Below are 17,588 nucleotides of genomic sequence, written 5' to 3'. Positions count from 1 at the left end.
GGCGTGTACTGGAAGGAATTTGATTCAAACCTACCCTCTCCAACACATATTTGCACATGTCTAAGTATGAATAAAAATAGAATTCCGTATGTCAAAACATATATTTTTTCCCCTTTGTTTGTTGTTAACAAAGATTTTGAAGTCTTAAGAAAGACTTTGCAGTCTTAAAAGCGTCATCTGAGCAGTTAGGACTTGCATTAATGACTTACGATAAACCATTGATTTTAAATGGTTGATAATGAAAACAACACATTTTTTATGATTTCTCTCATACAATTCTAAGTAAAAGCTAAACTTGTATTAATATAAGATGTTAGCTTTGAAAGGTGATATCAGAAGCACCAGGAAATATATATATTGATGGTGGCATGCCAACATCTTCTCTGTGGAGCACTTGAAGGGTTTTGCTACAAATGATTTTTGCTGACTATATTAAACACAGTTGGAAGCTACGTGTTTCAAAAGAAAAACACCAATTGCTTGGGCTCGTCCGGAATTTGAACCCGGGACCTCTCGCACCCAAAGCGAGAATCATACCCCTAGACCAACGAGCCATTACATTAGTTGGGTTTTAGGAAAAAAATTACCAGACTAACGCGCCAGACAGCGTTTGTGTTCTCAAAATAGAAACAAAGTTTTCGTTTTGAAGTGAGGATTTTAAATTTCCTCAATAGGATCTGTTTTTCCAATATCATTTTCATTGTATGGGTAAATTAACAGTTGAGGTTTATGTACGATGGTGATAAATCATATTGACAGTTGTCAAAGTTGAGTCTGTTTCTGGTCAAATTGCTGGGGAAGACTTAAAATGTCCATTCATTTCTTAATTGTTTATGAGGGCTTTGTTGGTTTAGGAGAAATTTGTGGTTCAAATATATGTTGGAAAAGCACATGAAGGATTCAACTTTCTTTCTCATATTCTGCATGCTATCACCATGTTGAAAATAAAGTAAAGATGTGCATAGGAGAAATTAATTATAAATAGTCTTGTGCAAAATAATGTTTGGGGAGGTTGGCCTGGTTCCATAACTTGAATCCACAGCCGAACGTAACGACTGCCTTGAATTTACCTTTACAGTTTTATTCATCGATACATTCAGGCGTGTACTGGAAGGAATTTGATTCAAACCTACCCTCTCCAACACATATTTGCACATGTCTAAGTATGAATAAAAATAGAATTCCGTATGTCAAAACATATATTTTTCTCCCCTTTGTTTGTTGTTAACAAAGATTTTGCAGTCTTAAGAAAGACTTTGCAGTCTTAAAAGCGTCATCTGAGCAGTTAGGACTTGCATTAATGACTTACGATAAACCATTGATTTTAAATGGTTGATAATGAAAACAACACATTTTTTATGATTTCTCTCATACAATTCTAAGTAAAAGCTAAACTTGTATTAATATAAGATGTTAGCTTTGAAAGGTGATATCAGAAGCACCAGGAAATATATATATTGATGGTGGCATGCCAACATCTTCTCTGTGGAGCACTTGAAGGGTTTTGCTACAAATGATTTTTGCTGACTATATTAAACACAGTTGGAAGCTACGTGTTTCAAAAGAAAAACACCAATTGCTTGGGCTCGTCCGGGATTTGAACCCGGGACCTCTCGCACCCAAAGCGAGAATCATACCCCTAGACCAACGAGCCATTACATTAGTTGGGTTTTAGGAAAAAAATTGCCAGACTAACGCGCCAGACAGCGTTTGTGTTCTCAAAATAGAAACAAAGTTTTCGTTTTGAAGTGAGGATTTTAAATTTCCTCAATAGGATCTGTTTTTCCAATATCATTTTCATTGTATGGGTAAATTAACAGTTGAGGTTTATGTACGATGGTGATAAATCATATTGACAGTTGTCAAAGTTGAGTCTGTTTCTGGTCAAATTGCTGGGGAAGACTTAAAATGTCCATTCATTTCTTAATTGTTTATGAGGGCTTTGTTGGTTTAGGAGAAATTTGTGGTTCAAATATATGTTGGAAAAGCACATGAAGGATTCAACTTTCTTTCTCATATTCTGCATGCTATCACCATGTTGAAAATAAAGTAAAGATGTGCATAGGAGAAATTAATTATAAATAGTCTTGTGCAAAATAATGTTTGGGGAGGTTGGCCTGGTTCCATAACTTGAATCCACAGCCGAACGTAACGACTGCCTTGAATTTACCTTTACAGTTTTATTCATCGATACATTCAGGCGTGTACTGGAAGGAATTTGATTCAAACCTACCCTCTCCAACACATATTTGCACATGTCTAAGTATGAATAAAAATAGAATTCCGTATGTCAAAACATATATTTTTCTCCCCTTTGTTTGTTGTTAACAAAGATTTTGCAGTCTTAAGAAAGACTTTGCAGTCTTAAAAGCGTCATCTGAGCAGTTAGGACTTGCATTAATGACTTACGATAAACCATTGATTTTAAATGGTTGATAATGAAAACAACACATTTTTTATGATTTCTCTCATACAATTCTAAGTAAAAGCTAAACTTGTATTAATATAAGATGTTAGCTTTGAAAGGTGATATCAGAAGCACCAGGAAATATATATATTGATGGTGGCATGCCAACATCTTCTCTGTGGAGCACTTGAAGGGTTTTGCTACAAATGATTTTTGCTGACTATATTAAACACAGTTGGAAGCTACGTGTTTCAAAAGAAAAACACCAATTGCTTGGGCTCGTCCGGGATTTGAACCCGGGACCTCTCGCACCCAAAGCGAGAATCATACCCCTAGACCAACGAGCCATTACATTAGTTGGGTTTTAGGAAAAAAATTGCCAGACTAACGCGCCAGACAGCGTTTGTGTTCTCAAAATAGAAACAAAGTTTTCGTTTTGAAGTGAGGATTTTAAATTTCCTCAATAGGATCTGTTTTTCCAATATCATTTTCATTGTATGGGTAAATTAACAGTTGAGGTTTATGTACGATGGTGATAAATCATATTGACAGTTGTCAAAGTTGAGTCTGTTTCTGGTCAAATTGCTGGGGAAGACTTAAAATGTCCATTCATTTCTTAATTGTTTATGAGGGCTTTGTTGGTTTAGGAGAAATTTGTGGTTCAAATATATGTTGGAAAAGCACATGAAGGATTGAACTTTCTTTCTCATATTCTGCATGCTATCACCATGTTGAAAATAAAGTAAAGATGTGCAGAGGAGAAATTAATTATAAATAGTCTTGTGCAAAATAATGTTTGGGGAGGTTGGCCTGGTTCCATAACTTGAATCCACAGCCGAACGTAACGACTGCCTTGAATTTACCTTTACAGTTTTATTCATCGATACATTCAGGCGTGTACTGGAAGGAATTTGATTCAAACCTACCCTCTCCAACACATATTTGCACATGTCTAAGTATGAATAAAAATAGAATTCCGTATGTCAAAACATATATTTTTTCCCCTTTGTTTGTTGTTAACAAAGATTTTGATTTTGAAGTCTTAAGAAAGACTTTGCAGTCTTAAAAGCGTCATCTGAGCAGTTAGGACTTGCATTAATGACTTACGATAAACCATTGATTTTAAATGGTTGATAATGAAAACAACACATTTTTTATGATTTCTCTCATACAATTCTAAGTAAAAGCTAAACTTGTATTAATATAAGATGTTAGCTTTGAAAGGTGATATCAGAAGCACCAGGAAATATATATATTGATGGTGGCATGCCAACATCTTCTCTGTGGAGCACTTGAAGGGTTTTGCTACAAATTATTTTTGCTGACTATATTAAACACAGTTGGAAGCTACGTGTTTCAAAAGAAAAACACCAATTGCTTGGGCTCGTCCGGGATTTGAACCCAGGACCTCTCGCACCCAAAGCGAGAATCATACCCCTAGACCAACGAGCCATTACATTAGTTGGGTTTTAGGAAAAAAATTGCCAGACTAACGCGCCAGACAGCGTTTGTGTTCTCAAAATAGAAACAAAGTTTTCGTTTTGAAGTGAGGATTTTAAAATTCCTCAATAGGATCTGTTTTTCCAATATCATTTTCATTGTATGGGTAATTTAACAGTTGAGGTTTATGTACGATGGTGATAAATCATATTGACAGTTGTCAAAGTTGAGTCTGTTTCTGGTCAAATTGCTGGGGAAGACTTAAAATGTCCATTCATTTCTTAATTGTTTATGAGGGCTTTGTTGGTTTATTAGAAATTTGTGGTTCAAATATATGTTGGAAAAGCACATGAAGGATTCAACTTTCTTTCTCATATTCTGCATGCTATCACCATGTTGAAAATAAAGTAAAGATGTGCAGAGGAGAAATTAATTATAAATAGTCTTGTGCAAAATAATGTTTGGGGAGGTTGGCCTGGTTCCATAACTTGAATCCACAGCCGAACGTAACGACTGCCTTGAATTTACCTTCACAGTTTTATTCATCGATACATTCAGGCGTGTACTGGAAGGAATTTGATTCAAACCTACCCTCTCCAACACATATTTGCACATGTCTTAGTATGAATAAAAATAGAATTCCGTATGTCAAAACATATATTTTTTTCCCCTTTGTTTGTTGTTAACAAAGATTTTGCAGTCTTAAGAAAGACTTTGCAGTCTTAAAAGCGTCATCTGAGCAGTTAGGACTTGCATTAATGACTTACGATAAACCATTGATTTTAAATGGTTGATAATGAAAACAACACATTTTTTATGATTTCTCTCATACAATTCTAAGTAAAAGCTAAACTTGTATTAATATAAGATGTTAGCTTTGAAAGGTGATATCAGAAGCACCAGGAAATATATATATTGATGGTGGCATGCCAACATCTTCTCTGTGGAGCACTTGAAGGGTTTTGCTACAAATGATTTTTGCTGACTATATTAAACACAGTTGGAAGCTACGTGTTTCAAAAGAAAAACACCAATTGCTTGGGCTCGTCCGGAATTTGAACCCGGGACCTCTCGCACCCAAAGCGAGAATCATACCCCTAGACCAACGAGCCATTACATTAGTTGGGTTTTAGGAAAAAAATTGCCAGACTAACGCGCCAGACAGCGTTTGTGTTCTCAAAATAGAAACAAAGTTTTCGTTTTGAAGTGAGGATTTTAAATTTCCTCAATAGGATCTGTTTTTCCAATATCATTTTCATTGTATGGGTAAATTAACAGTTGAGGTTTATGTACGATGGTGATAAATCATATTGACAGTTGTCAAAGTTGAGTCTGTTTCTGGTCAAATTGCTGGGGAAGACTTAAAATGTCCATTCATTTCTTAATTGTTTATGAGGGCTTTGTTGGTTTAGGAGAAATTTGTGGTTCAAATATATGTTGGAAAAGCACATGAAGGATTCAACTTTCTTTCTCATATTCTGCATGCTATCACCATGTTGAAAATAAAGTAAAGATGTGCATAGGAGAAATTAATTATAAATAGTCTTGTGCAAAATAATGTTTGGGGAGGTTGGCCTGGTTCCATAACTTGAATCCACAGCCGAACGTAACGACTGCCTTGAATTTACCTTCACAGTTTTATTCATCGATACATTCAGGCATGTACTGGAAGGAATTTGATTCAAACCTACCCTCTCCAACACATATTTGCACATGTCTAAGTATGAATAAAAATAGAATTCCGTATGTCAAAACATATATTTTTCTCCCCTTTGTTTGTTGTTAACAAAGATTTTGCAGTCTTAAGAAAGACTTTGCAGTCTTAAAAGCGTCATCTGAGCAGTTAGGACTTGCATTAATGACTTACGATAAACCATTGATTTTAAATGGTTGATAATGAAAACAACACATTTTTTATGATTTCTCTCATACAATTCTAAGTAAAAGCTAAACTTGTATTAATATAAGATGTTAGCTTTGAAAGGTGATATCAGAAGCACCAGGAAATATATATATTGATGGTGGCATGCCAACATCTTCTCTGTGGAGCACTTGAAGGGTTTTGCTACAAATGATTTTTGCTGACTATATTAAACACAGTTGGAAGCTACGTGTTTCAAAAGAAAAACACCAATTGCTTGGGCTCGTCCGGAATTTGAACCCGGGACCTCTCGCACCCAAAGCGAGAATCATACCCCTAGACCAACGAGCCATTACATTAGTTGGGTTTTAGGAAAAAAATTGCCAGACTAACGCGCCAGACAGCGTTTGTGTTCTCAAAATAGAAACAAAGTTTTCGTTTTGAAGTGAGGATTTTAAATTTCCTCAATAGGATCTGTTTTTCCAATATCATTTTCATTGTATGGGTAAATTAACAGTTGAGGTTTATGTACGATGGTGATAAATCATATTGACAGTTGTCAAAGTTGAGTCTGTTTCTGGTCAAATTGCTGGGGAAGACTTAAAATGTCCATTCATTTCTTAATTGTTTATGAGGGCTTTGTTGGTTTAGGAGAAATTTGTGGTTCAAATATATGTTGGAAAAGCACATGAAGGATTCAACTTTCTTTCTCATATTCTGCATGCTATCACCATGTTGAAAATAAAGTAAAGATGTGCATAGGAGAAATTAATTATAAATAGTCTTGTGCAAAATAATGTTTGGGGAGGTTGGCCTGGTTCCATAACTTGAATCCACAGCCGAACGTAACGACTGCCTTGAATTTACCTTCACAGTTTTATTCATCGATACATTCAGGCATGTACTGGAAGGAATTTGATTCAAACCTACCCTCTCCAACACATATTTGCACATGTCTAAGTATGAATAAAAATAGAATTCCGTATGTCAAAACATATATTTTTCTCCCCTTTGTTTGTTGTTAACAAAGATTTTGCAGTCTTAAGAAAGACTTTGCAGTCTTAAAAGCGTCATCTGAGCAGTTAGGACTTGCATTAATGACTTACGATAAACCATTGATTTTAAATGGTTGATAATGAAAACAACACATTTTTTATGATTTCTCTCATACAATTCTAAGTAAAAGCTAAACTTGTATTAATATAAGATGTTAGCTTTGAAAGGTGATATCAGAAGCACCAGGAAATATATATATTGATGGTGGCATGCCAACATCTTCTCTGTGGAGCACTTGAAGGGTTTTGCTACAAATGATTTTTGCTGACTATATTAAACACAGTTGGAAGCTACGTGTTTCAAAAGAAAAACACCAATTGCTTGGGCTCGTCCGGGATTTGAACCCGGGACCTCTCGCACCCAAAGCGAGAATCATACCCCTAGACCAGGGGTAGGCAACCTTCGGCTCTACAGATGTTTTGGACTACATCTCCCATAATGCTTTTACAGCCATATTGCTGGCAAAGCATCAAGGGAGATGTAGTCCACAACATCTGTAGAGCCGAAGGTTGCCTACCCCTGCCCTAGACCAACGAGCCATTACATTAGTTGGGTTTTAGGAAAAAAATTGCCAGACTAACGCGCCAGACAGCGTTTGTGTTCTCAAAATAGAAACAAAGTTTTCGTTTTGAAGTGAGGATTTTAAATTTCCTCAATAGGATCTGTTTTTCCAATATCATTTTCATTGTATGGGTAAATTAACAGTTGAGGTTTATGTACGATGGTGATAAATCATATTGACAGTTGTCAAAGTTGAGTCTGTTTCTGGTCAAATTGCTGGGGAAGACTTAAAATGTCCATTCATTTCTTAATTGTTTATGAGGGCTTTGTTGGTTTAGGAGAAATTTGTGGTTCAAATATATGTTGGAAAAGCACATGAAGGATTCAACTTTCTTTCTCATATTCTGCATGCTATCACCATGTTGAAAATAAAGTAAAGATGTGCAGAGGAGAAATTAATTATAAATAGTCTTGTGCAAAATAATGTTTGGGGAGGTTGGCCTGGTTCCATAACTTGAATCCACAGCCGAACGTAACGACTGCCTTGAATTTACCTTTACAGTTTTATTCATCGATACATTCAGGCGTGTACTGGAAGGAATTTGATTCAAACCTACCCTCTCCAACACATATTTGCACATGTCTAAGTATGAATAAAAATAGAATTCCGTATGTCAAAACATATATTTTTTCCCCTTTGTTTGTTGTTAACAAAGATTTTGATTTTGAAGTCTTAAGAAAGACTTTGCAGTCTTAAAAGCGTCATCTGAGCAGTTAGGACTTGCATTAATGACTTACGATAAACCATTGATTTTAAATGGTTGATAATGAAAACAACACATTTTTTATGATTTCTCTCATACAATTCTAAGTAAAAGCTAAACTTGTATTAATATAAGATGTTAGCTTTGAAAGGTGATATCAGAAGCACCAGGAAATATATATATTGATGGTGGCATGCCAACATCTTCTCTGTGGAGCACTTGAAGGGTTTTGCTACAAATTATTTTTGCTGACTATATTAAACACAGTTGGAAGCTACGTGTTTCAAAAGAAAAACACCAATTGCTTGGGCTCGTCCGGGATTTGAACCCAGGACCTCTCGCACCAAAAGCGAGAATCATACCCCTAGACCAACGAGCCATTACATTAGTTGGGTTTTAGGAAAAAAATTGCCAGACTAACGCGCCAGACAGCGTTTGTGTTCTCAAAATAGAAACAAAGTTTTCGTTTTGAAGTGAGGATTTTAAAATTCCTCAATAGGATCTGTTTTTCCAATATCATTTTCATTGTATGGGTAATTTAACAGTTGAGGTTTATGTACGATGGTGATAAATCATATTGACAGTTGTCAAAGTTGAGTCTGTTTCTGGTCAAATTGCTGGGGAAGACTTAAAATGTCCATTCATTTCTTAATTGTTTATGAGGGCTTTGTTGGTTTATTAGAAATTTGTGGTTCAAATATATGTTGGAAAAGCACATGAAGGATTCAACTTTCTTTCTCATATTCTGCATGCTATCACCATGTTGAAAATAAAGTAAAGATGTGCAGAGGAGAAATTAATTATAAATAGTCTTGTGCAAAATAATGTTTGGGGAGGTTGGCCTGGTTCCATAACTTGAATCCACAGCCGAACGTAACGACTGCCTTGAATTTACCTTCACAGTTTTATTCATCGATACATTCAGGCGTGTACTGGAAGGAATTTGATTCAAACCTACCCTCTCCAACACATATTTGCACATGTCTTAGTATGAATAAAAATAGAATTCCGTATGTCAAAACATATATTTTTTTCCCCTTTGTTTGTTGTTAACAAAGATTTTGCAGTCTTAAGAAAGACTTTGCAGTCTTAAAAGCGTCATCTGAGCAGTTAGGACTTGCATTAATGACTTACGATAAACCATTGATTTTAAATGGTTGATAATGAAAACAACACATTTTTTATGATTTCTCTCATACAATTCTAAGTAAAAGCTAAACTTGTATTAATATAAGATGTTAGCTTTGAAAGGTGATATCAGAAGCACCAGGAAATATATATATTGATGGTGGCATGCCAACATCTTCTCTGTGGAGCACTTGAAGGGTTTTGCTACAAATGATTTTTGCTGACTATATTAAACACAGTTGGAAGCTACGTGTTTCAAAAGAAAAACACCAATTGCTTGGGCTCGTCCGGAATTTGAACCCGGGACCTCTCGCACCCAAAGCGAGAATCATACCCCTAGACCAACGAGCCATTACATTAGTTGGGTTTTAGGAAAAAAATTGCCAGACTAACGGGCCAGACAGCGTTTGTGTTCTCAAAATAGAAACAAAGTTTTCGTTTTGAAGTGAGGATTTTAAATTTCCTCAATAGGATCTGTTTTTCCAATATCATTTTCATTGTATGGGTAAATTAACAGTTGAGGTTTATGTACGATGGTGATAAATCATATTGACAGTTGTCAAAGTTGAGTCTGTTTCTGGTCAAATTGCTGGGGAAGACTTAAAATGTCCATTCATTTCTTAATTGTTTATGAGGGCTTTGTTGGTTTAGGAGAAATTTGTGGTTCAAATATATGTTGGAAAAGCACATGAAGGATTCAACTTTCTTTCTCATATTCTGCATGCTATCACCATGTTGAAAATAAAGTAAAGATGTGCATAGGAGAAATTAATTATAAATAGTCTTGTGCAAAATAATGTTTGGGGAGGTTGGCCTGGTTCCATAACTTGAATCCACAGCCGAACGTAACGACTGCCTTGAATTTACCTTTACAGTTTTATTCATCGATACATTCAGGCGTGTACTGGAAGGAATTTGATTCAAACCTACCCTCTCCAACACATATTTGCACATGTCTAAGTATGAATAAAAATAGAATTCCGTATGTCAAAACATATATTTTTCTCCCCTTTGTTTGTTGTTAACAAAGATTTTGCAGTCTTAAGAAAGACTTTGCAGTCTTAAAAGCGTCATCTGAGCAGTTAGGACTTGCATTAATGACTTACGATAAACCATTGATTTTAAATGGTTGATAATGAAAACAACACATTTTTTATGATTTCTCTCATACAATTCTAAGTAAAAGCTAAACTTGTATTAATATAAGATGTTAGCTTTGAAAGGTGATATCAGAAGCACCAGGAAATATATATATTGATGGTGGCATGCCAACATCTTCTCTGTGGAGCACTTGAAGGGTTTTGCTACAAATGATTTTTGCTGACTATATTAAACACAGTTGGAAGCTACGTGTTTCAAAAGAAAAACACCAATTGCTTGGGCTCGTCCGGGATTTGAACCCGGGACCTCTCGCACCCAAAGCGAGAATCATACCCCTAGACCAACGAGCCATTACATTAGTTGGGTTTTAGGAAAAAAATTGCCAGACTAACGCGCCAGACAGCGTTTGTGTTCTCAAAATAGAAACAAAGTTTTCGTTTTGAAGTGAGGATTTTAAATTTCCTCAATAGGATCTGTTTTTCCAATATCATTTTCATTGTATGGGTAAATTAACAGTTGAGGTTTATGTACGATGGTGATAAATCATATTGACAGTTGTCAAAGTTGAGTCTGTTTCTGGTCAAATTGCTGGGGAAGACTTAAAATGTCCATTCATTTCTTAATTGTTTATGAGGGCTTTGTTGGTTTAGGAGAAATTTGTGGTTCAAATATATGTTGGAAAAGCACATGAAGGATTCAACTTTCTTTCTCATATTCTGCATGCTATCACCATGTTGAAAATAAAGTAAAGATGTGCAGAGGAGAAATTAATTATAAATAGTCTTGTGCAAAATAATGTTTGGGGAGGTTGGCCTGGTTCCATAACTTGAATCCACAGCCGAACGTAACGACTGCCTTGAATTTACCTTTACAGTTTTATTCATCGATACATTCAGGCGTGTACTGGAAGGAATTTGATTCAAACCTACCCTCTCCAACACATATTTGCACATGTCTAAGTATGAATAAAAATAGAATTCCGTATGTCAAAACATATATTTTTTCCCCTTTGTTTGTTGTTAACAAAGATTTTGAAGTCTTAAGAAAGACTTTGCAGTCTTAAAAGCGTCATCTGAGCAGTTAGGACTTGCATTAATGACTTACGATAAACCATTGATTTTAAATGGTTGATAATGAAAACAACACATTTTTTATGATTTCTCTCATACAATTCTAAGTAAAAGCTAAACTTGTATTAATATAAGATGTTAGCTTTGAAAGGTGATATCAGAAGCACCAGGAAATATATATATATTGATGGTGGCATGCCAACATCTTCTCTGTGGAGCACTTGAAGGGTTTTGCTACAAATGATTTTTGCTGACTATATTAAACACAGTTGGAAGCTACGTGTTTCAAAAGAAAAACACCAATTGCTTGGGCTCGTCCGGGATTTGAACCCGGGACCTCTCGCACCCAAAGCGAGAATCATACCCCTAGACCAACGAGCCATTACATTAGTTGGGTTTTAGGAAAAAAATTGCCAGACTAACGCGCCAGACAGCGTTTGTGTTCTCAAAATAGAAACAAAGTTTTCGTTTTGAAGTGAGGATTTTAAATTTCCTCAATAGGATCTGTTTTTCCAATATCATTTTCATTGTATGGGTGAATTAACAGTTGAGGTTTATGTACGATGGTGATAAATCATATTGACAGTTGTCAAAGTTGAGTCTGTTTCTGGTCAAATTGCTGGGGAAGACTTAAAATGTCCATTCATTTCTTAATTGTTTATGAGGGCTTTGTTGGTTTAGGAGAAATTTGTGGTTCAAATATATGTTGGAAAAGCACATGAAGGATTTAACTTTCTTTCTCATATTCTGCATGCTATCACCATGTTGAAAATAAAGTAAAGATGTGCAGAGGAGAAATTAATTATAAATAGTCTTGTGCAAAATAATGTTTGGGGAGGTTGGCCTGGTTCCATAACTTGAATCCACAGCCGAACGTAACGACTGCCTTGAATTTACCTTCACAGTTTTATTCATCGATACATTCAGGCGTGTACTGGAAGGAATTTGATTCAAACCTACCCTCTCCAACACATATTTGCACATGTCTAAGTATGAATAAAAATAGAATTCCGTATGTCAAAACATATATTTTTTCCCCTTTGTTTGTTGTTAACAAAGATTTTGCAGTCTTAAGAAAGACTTTGCATTCTTAAAAGCGTCATCTGAGCAGTTAGGACTTGCATTAATGACTTATGATAAACCATTGATTTTAAATGGTTGATAATGAAAACAACACATTTTTTATGATTTCTCTCATACAATTCTAAGTAAAAGCTAAACTTGTATTAATATAAGATGTTAGCTTTGAAAGGTGATATCAGAAGCACCAGGAAATATATATATTGATGGTGGCATGCCAACATCTTCTCTGTGGAGCACTTGAAGGGTTTTGCTACAAATGATTTTTGCTGACTATATTAAACACAGTTGGAAGCTACGTGTTTCAAAAGAAAAACACTAACTGCTTGGGCTCGTCCGGGATTTGAGCCCGGGACTTCTCGCACCCTAAGCGAGAATCATACCCCTAGACCAACGAGCCATTACATTAGTTGGGTTTTAGGAAAAAAATTGCCAGACTAACGCGCCAGACAGCGTTTGTGTTCTCAAAATAGAAACAAAGTTTTCGTTTTGAAGTGAGGATTTTAAATTTCCTCAATAGGATCTGTTTTTCCAATATCATTTTCATTGTATGGGTAATTTAACAGTTGAGGTTTATGTACGATGGTGATAAATCATATTGACAGTTGTCAAAGTTGAGTCTGTTTCTGGTCAAATTGCTGGGGAAGACTTAAAATGTCCATTCATTTCTTAATTGTTTATGAGGGCTTTGTTGGTTTAGGAGAAATTTGTGGTTCAAATATATGTTGGAAAAGCACATGAAGGATTTAACTTTCTTTCTCATATTCTGCATGCTATCACCATGTTGAAAATAAAGTAAAGATGTGCAGAGGAGAAATTAATTATAAATAGTCTTGTGCAAAATAATGTTTGGGGAGGTTGGCCTGGTTCCATAACTTGAATCCACAGCCGAACGTAACGACTGCCTTGAATTTACCTTTACAGTTTTATTCATCGATACATTCAGGCGTGTACTGGAAGGAATTTGATTCAAACCTACCCTCTCCAACACATATTTGCACATGTCTAAGTATGAATAAAAATAGAATTCCGTATGTCAAAACATATATTTTTCTCCCCTTTGTTTGTTGTTAACAAAGATTTTGCAGTCTTAAGAAAGACTTTGCATTCTTAAAAGCGTCATCTGAGCAGTTAGGACTTGCATTAATGACTTACGATAAACCATTGATTTTAAATGGTCGATAATGAAAACAACACATTTTTTATGATTTCTCTCATACAATTCTAAGTAAAAGCTAAACTTGTATTAATATAAGATGTTAGCTTTGAAAGGTGATATCAGAAGCACCAGGAAATATATATATTGATGGTGGCATGCCAACATCTTCTCTGTGGAGCACTTGAAGGGTTTTGCTACAAATGATTTTTGCTGACTATATTAAACACAGTTGGAAGCTACGTGTTTCAAAAGAAAAACACCAATTGCTTGGGCTCGTCCGGGATTTGAACCCGGGACCTCTCGCACCCAAAGCGAGAATCATACCCGTAGACCAAAGAGCCATTACATTAGTTGGGTTTTAGGGAAAAAATTGCCAGACTAACACGCCAGACAGCGTTTGTGTTCTCAAAATAGAAACAAAATTTTCGTTTTGAAGTGAGGATTTTAAATTTCCTCAATAGGATCTGTTTTTCCAATATCATTTTCATTGTATGGGTAAATTAACAGTTGAGGTTTATGTACGATGGTGATAAATCATATTGACAGTTGTCAAAGTTGAGTCTGTTTCTGGTCAAATTGCTGGGGAAGACTTAAAATGTCCATTCATTTCTTAATTGTTTATGAGGGCTTTGTTGGTTTATTAGAAATTTGTGGTTCAAATATATGTTGGAAAAGCACATGAAGGATTCAACTTTCTTTCTCATATTCTGCATGCTATCACCATGTTGAAAATAAAGTAAAGATGTGCAGAGGAGAACTTAATTATAAATAGTCTTGTGCAAAATAATGTTTGGGGAGGTTGGCCTGGTTCCATAACTTGAATCCACAGCCGAACGTAACGACTGCCTTGAATTTACCTTCACAGTTTTATTCATCGATACATTCAGGCGTGTACTGGAAGGAATTTGATTCAAACCTACCCTCTCCAACACATATTTGCACATGTCTAAGTATGAATAAAAATAGAATTCCGTATGTCAAAACATATATTTTTTTCCCCTTTGTTTGTTGTTAACAAAGATTTTGCAGTCTTAAGAAAGACTTTGCAGTCTTAAAAGCGTCATCTGAGCAGTTAGGACTGGCATTAATGACTTATGATAAACCATTGATTTTAAATGGTTGATAATGAAAACAACACATTTTTTATGATTTCTCTCATACAATTCTAAGTAAAAGCTAAACTTGTATTAATATAAGATGTTAGCTTTGAAAGGTGATATCAGAAGCACCAGGAAATATATATATTGATGGTGGCATGCCAACATCTTCTCTGTGGAGCACTTGAAGGGTTTTGCTACAAATGATTTTTGCTGACTATATTAAACACAGTTGGAAGCTACGTGTTTCAAAAGAAAAACACTAACTGCTTGGGCTCGTCCGGGATTTGAGCCCGGGACTTCTCGCACCCTAAGCGAGAATCATACCCCTAGACCAACGAGCCATTACATTAGTTGGGTTTTAGGAAAAAAATTGCCAGACTAACGCGCCAGACAGCGTTTGTGTTCTCAAAATAGAAACAAAGTTTTCGTTTTGAAGTGAGGATTTTAAATTTCCTCAATAGGATCTGTTTTTCCAATATCATTTTCATTGTATGGGTAAATTAACAGTTGAGGTTTATGTACGATGGTGAAAAATCATATTGACAGTTGTCAAAGTTGAGTCTGTTTCTGGTCAAATTGCTGGGGAAGACTTAAAATGTCCATTCATTTCTTAATTGTTTATGAGGGCTTTGTTGGTTTAGGAGAAATTTGTGGTTCAAATATATGTTGGAAAAGCACATGAAGGATTTAACTTTCTTTCTCATATTCTGCATGCTATCACCATGTTGAAAATAAAGTAAAGATGTGCAGAGGAGAAATTAATTATAAATAGTCTTGTGCAAAATAATGTTTGGGGAGGTTGGCCTGGTTCCATAACTTGAATCCACAGCCGAACGTAACGACTGCCTTGAATTTACCTTTACAGTTTTATTCATCGATACATTCAGGCGTGTACTGGAAGGAATTTGATTCAAACCTACCCTCTCCAACACATATTTGCACATGTCTAAGTATGAATAAAAATAGAATTCCGTATGTCAAAACATATATTTTTTTCCCCTTTGTTTGTTGTTAACAAAGATTTTGCAGTCTTAAGAAAGACTTTGCATTCTTAAAAGCGTCATCTGAGCAGTTAGGACTTGCATTAATGACTTACGATAAACCATTGATTTTAAATGGTTGATAATAAAAACAACACATTTTTTATCATTTCTCTCATACAATTCTAAGTAAAAGCTAAACTTGTATTAATATAAGATGTTAGCTTTGAAAGGTGATATCAGAAGCACCAGGAAATATATATATTGATGGTGGCATGCCAACATCTTCTCTGTGGAGCACTTGAAGGGTTTTGCTACAAATGATTTTTGCTGACTATATTAAACACAGTTGGAAGCTACGTGTTTCAAAAGAAAAACACCAATTGCTTGGGCTCGTCCGGGATTTGAACCCAGGACCTCTCGCACCCAAAGCGAGAATCATACCCCTAGACCAACGAGCCATTACATTAGTTGGGTTTTAGGAAAAAAATTGCCAGACTAACGCGCCAGACAGCGTTTGTGTTCTCAAAATAGAAACAAAGTTTTCGTTTTGAAGTGAGGATTTTAAATTTCCTCAATAGGATCTGTTTTTCCAATATCATTTTCATTGTATGGGTAAATTAACAGTTGAGGTTTATGTACGATGGTGATAAATCATATTGACAGTTGTCAAAGTTGAGTCTGTTTCTGGTCAAATTGCTGGGGAAGACTTAAAATGTCCATTCATTTCTTAATTGTTTATGAGGGCTTTGTTGGTTTAGGAGAAATTTGTGGTTCAAATATATGTTGGAAAAGCACATGAAGGATTCAACTTTCTTTCTCATATTCTGCATGCTATCACCATGTTGAAAATAAAGTAAAGATGTGCAGAGGAGAAATTAATTATAAATAGTCTTGTGCAAAATAATGTTTGGGGAGGTTGGCCTGGTTCCATAACTTGAATCCACAGCCGAACGTAATGACTGCCTTGAATTTACCTTCACAGTTTTATTCATCGATACATTCAGGCGTGTACTGGAAGGAATTTGATTCAAACCTACCCTCTCCAACACATATTTGCACATGTCTAAGTATGAATAAAAATAGAATTCCGTATGTCAAAACATATATTTTTGTCCCCTTTGTTTGTTGTTAACAAAGATTTTGCAGTCTTAAGAAAGACTTTGCAGTCTTAAAAGCGTCATCTGAGCAGTTAGGACTTGCATTAATGACTTACGATAAACCATTGATTTTAAATGGTTGATAATGAAAACAACACATTTTTTATGATTTCTCTCATACAATTCTAAGTAAAAGCTAAACTTGTATTAATATAAGATGTTAGCTTTGAAAGGTGATATCAGAAGCACCAGGAAATATATATATTGATGGTGGCATGCCAACATCTTCTCTGTGGAGCACTTGAAGGGTTTTGCTACAAATGATTTTTGCTGACTATATTAAACACAGTTGGAAGCTACGTGTTTCAAAAGAAAAACACCAATTGCTTGGGCTCGTCCGGGATTTGAACCCGGGACCTCTCGCACCCAAAGCGAGAATCATACCCCTAGACCAACGAGCCATTACATTAGTTGGGTTTTAGGAAAAAAATCCCCTTTCCCCTTTGTTTGTTGTTAACAAAGATTTTGCAGTCTTAAGAAAGACTTTGCAGTCTTAAAAGCGTCATCTGAGCAGTTAGGACTTGCATTAATGACTTACGATAAACCATTGATTTTAAATGGTTGATAATGAAAACAACACATTTTTTATGATTTCTCTCATACAATTCTAAGTAAAAGCTAAACTTGTATTAATATAAGATGTTAGCTTTGAAAGGTGATATCAGAAGCACCAGGAAATATATATATTGATGGTGGCATGCCAACATCTTCTCTGTGGAGCACTTGAAGGGTTTTGCTACAAATGATTTTTGCTGACTATATTAAACACAGTTGGAAGCTA

At 35.4% G+C, this 17,588-nt stretch overlaps 6 non-coding genes across 6 annotated transcripts; all 6 read right to left on the bottom strand.

The window, feature by feature from the left end:
- Window positions 1-1,582: 1,582 nt before the first annotated feature.
- On the bottom strand, window positions 1,583-1,654 carry TRNAP-UGG (transfer RNA proline (anticodon UGG)). The gene has a single exon. It is a non-coding gene; the product is annotated as a tRNA-Pro (tRNA).
- A 1,028-nt stretch (window positions 1,655-2,682) lies between these two features.
- Window positions 2,683-2,754, bottom strand: TRNAP-UGG (transfer RNA proline (anticodon UGG)). The gene has a single exon. It is a non-coding gene; the product is annotated as a tRNA-Pro (tRNA).
- Window positions 2,755-8,336: 5,582 nt separating this feature from the next.
- Window positions 8,337-8,408, bottom strand: TRNAQ-UUG (transfer RNA glutamine (anticodon UUG)). The gene has a single exon. It is a non-coding gene; the product is annotated as a tRNA-Gln (tRNA).
- Window positions 8,409-10,536: 2,128 nt separating this feature from the next.
- TRNAP-UGG (transfer RNA proline (anticodon UGG)) lies at window positions 10,537-10,608 on the bottom strand. The gene has a single exon. It is a non-coding gene; the product is annotated as a tRNA-Pro (tRNA).
- Window positions 10,609-11,637: 1,029 nt separating this feature from the next.
- TRNAP-UGG (transfer RNA proline (anticodon UGG)) lies at window positions 11,638-11,709 on the bottom strand. Its single transcript has one exon. It is a non-coding gene; the product is annotated as a tRNA-Pro (tRNA).
- Window positions 11,710-17,136: 5,427 nt separating this feature from the next.
- Window positions 17,137-17,208, bottom strand: TRNAP-UGG (transfer RNA proline (anticodon UGG)). Its single transcript has one exon. It is a non-coding gene; the product is annotated as a tRNA-Pro (tRNA).
- Between the last annotated feature and the right edge of the window lie 380 nt (window positions 17,209-17,588).

The sequence above is a fragment of the Pelobates fuscus genome, chromosome 6 (assembly GCF_036172605.1).
Source record: "Pelobates fuscus isolate aPelFus1 chromosome 6, aPelFus1.pri, whole genome shotgun sequence".
In the NCBI taxonomy this organism is placed as follows: domain Eukaryota; kingdom Metazoa; phylum Chordata; class Amphibia; order Anura; family Pelobatidae; genus Pelobates; species Pelobates fuscus.
The sequence above is the reverse complement of the archived record's forward strand: the minus strand, read 5'-3'. Positions and strand labels throughout refer to the sequence as shown.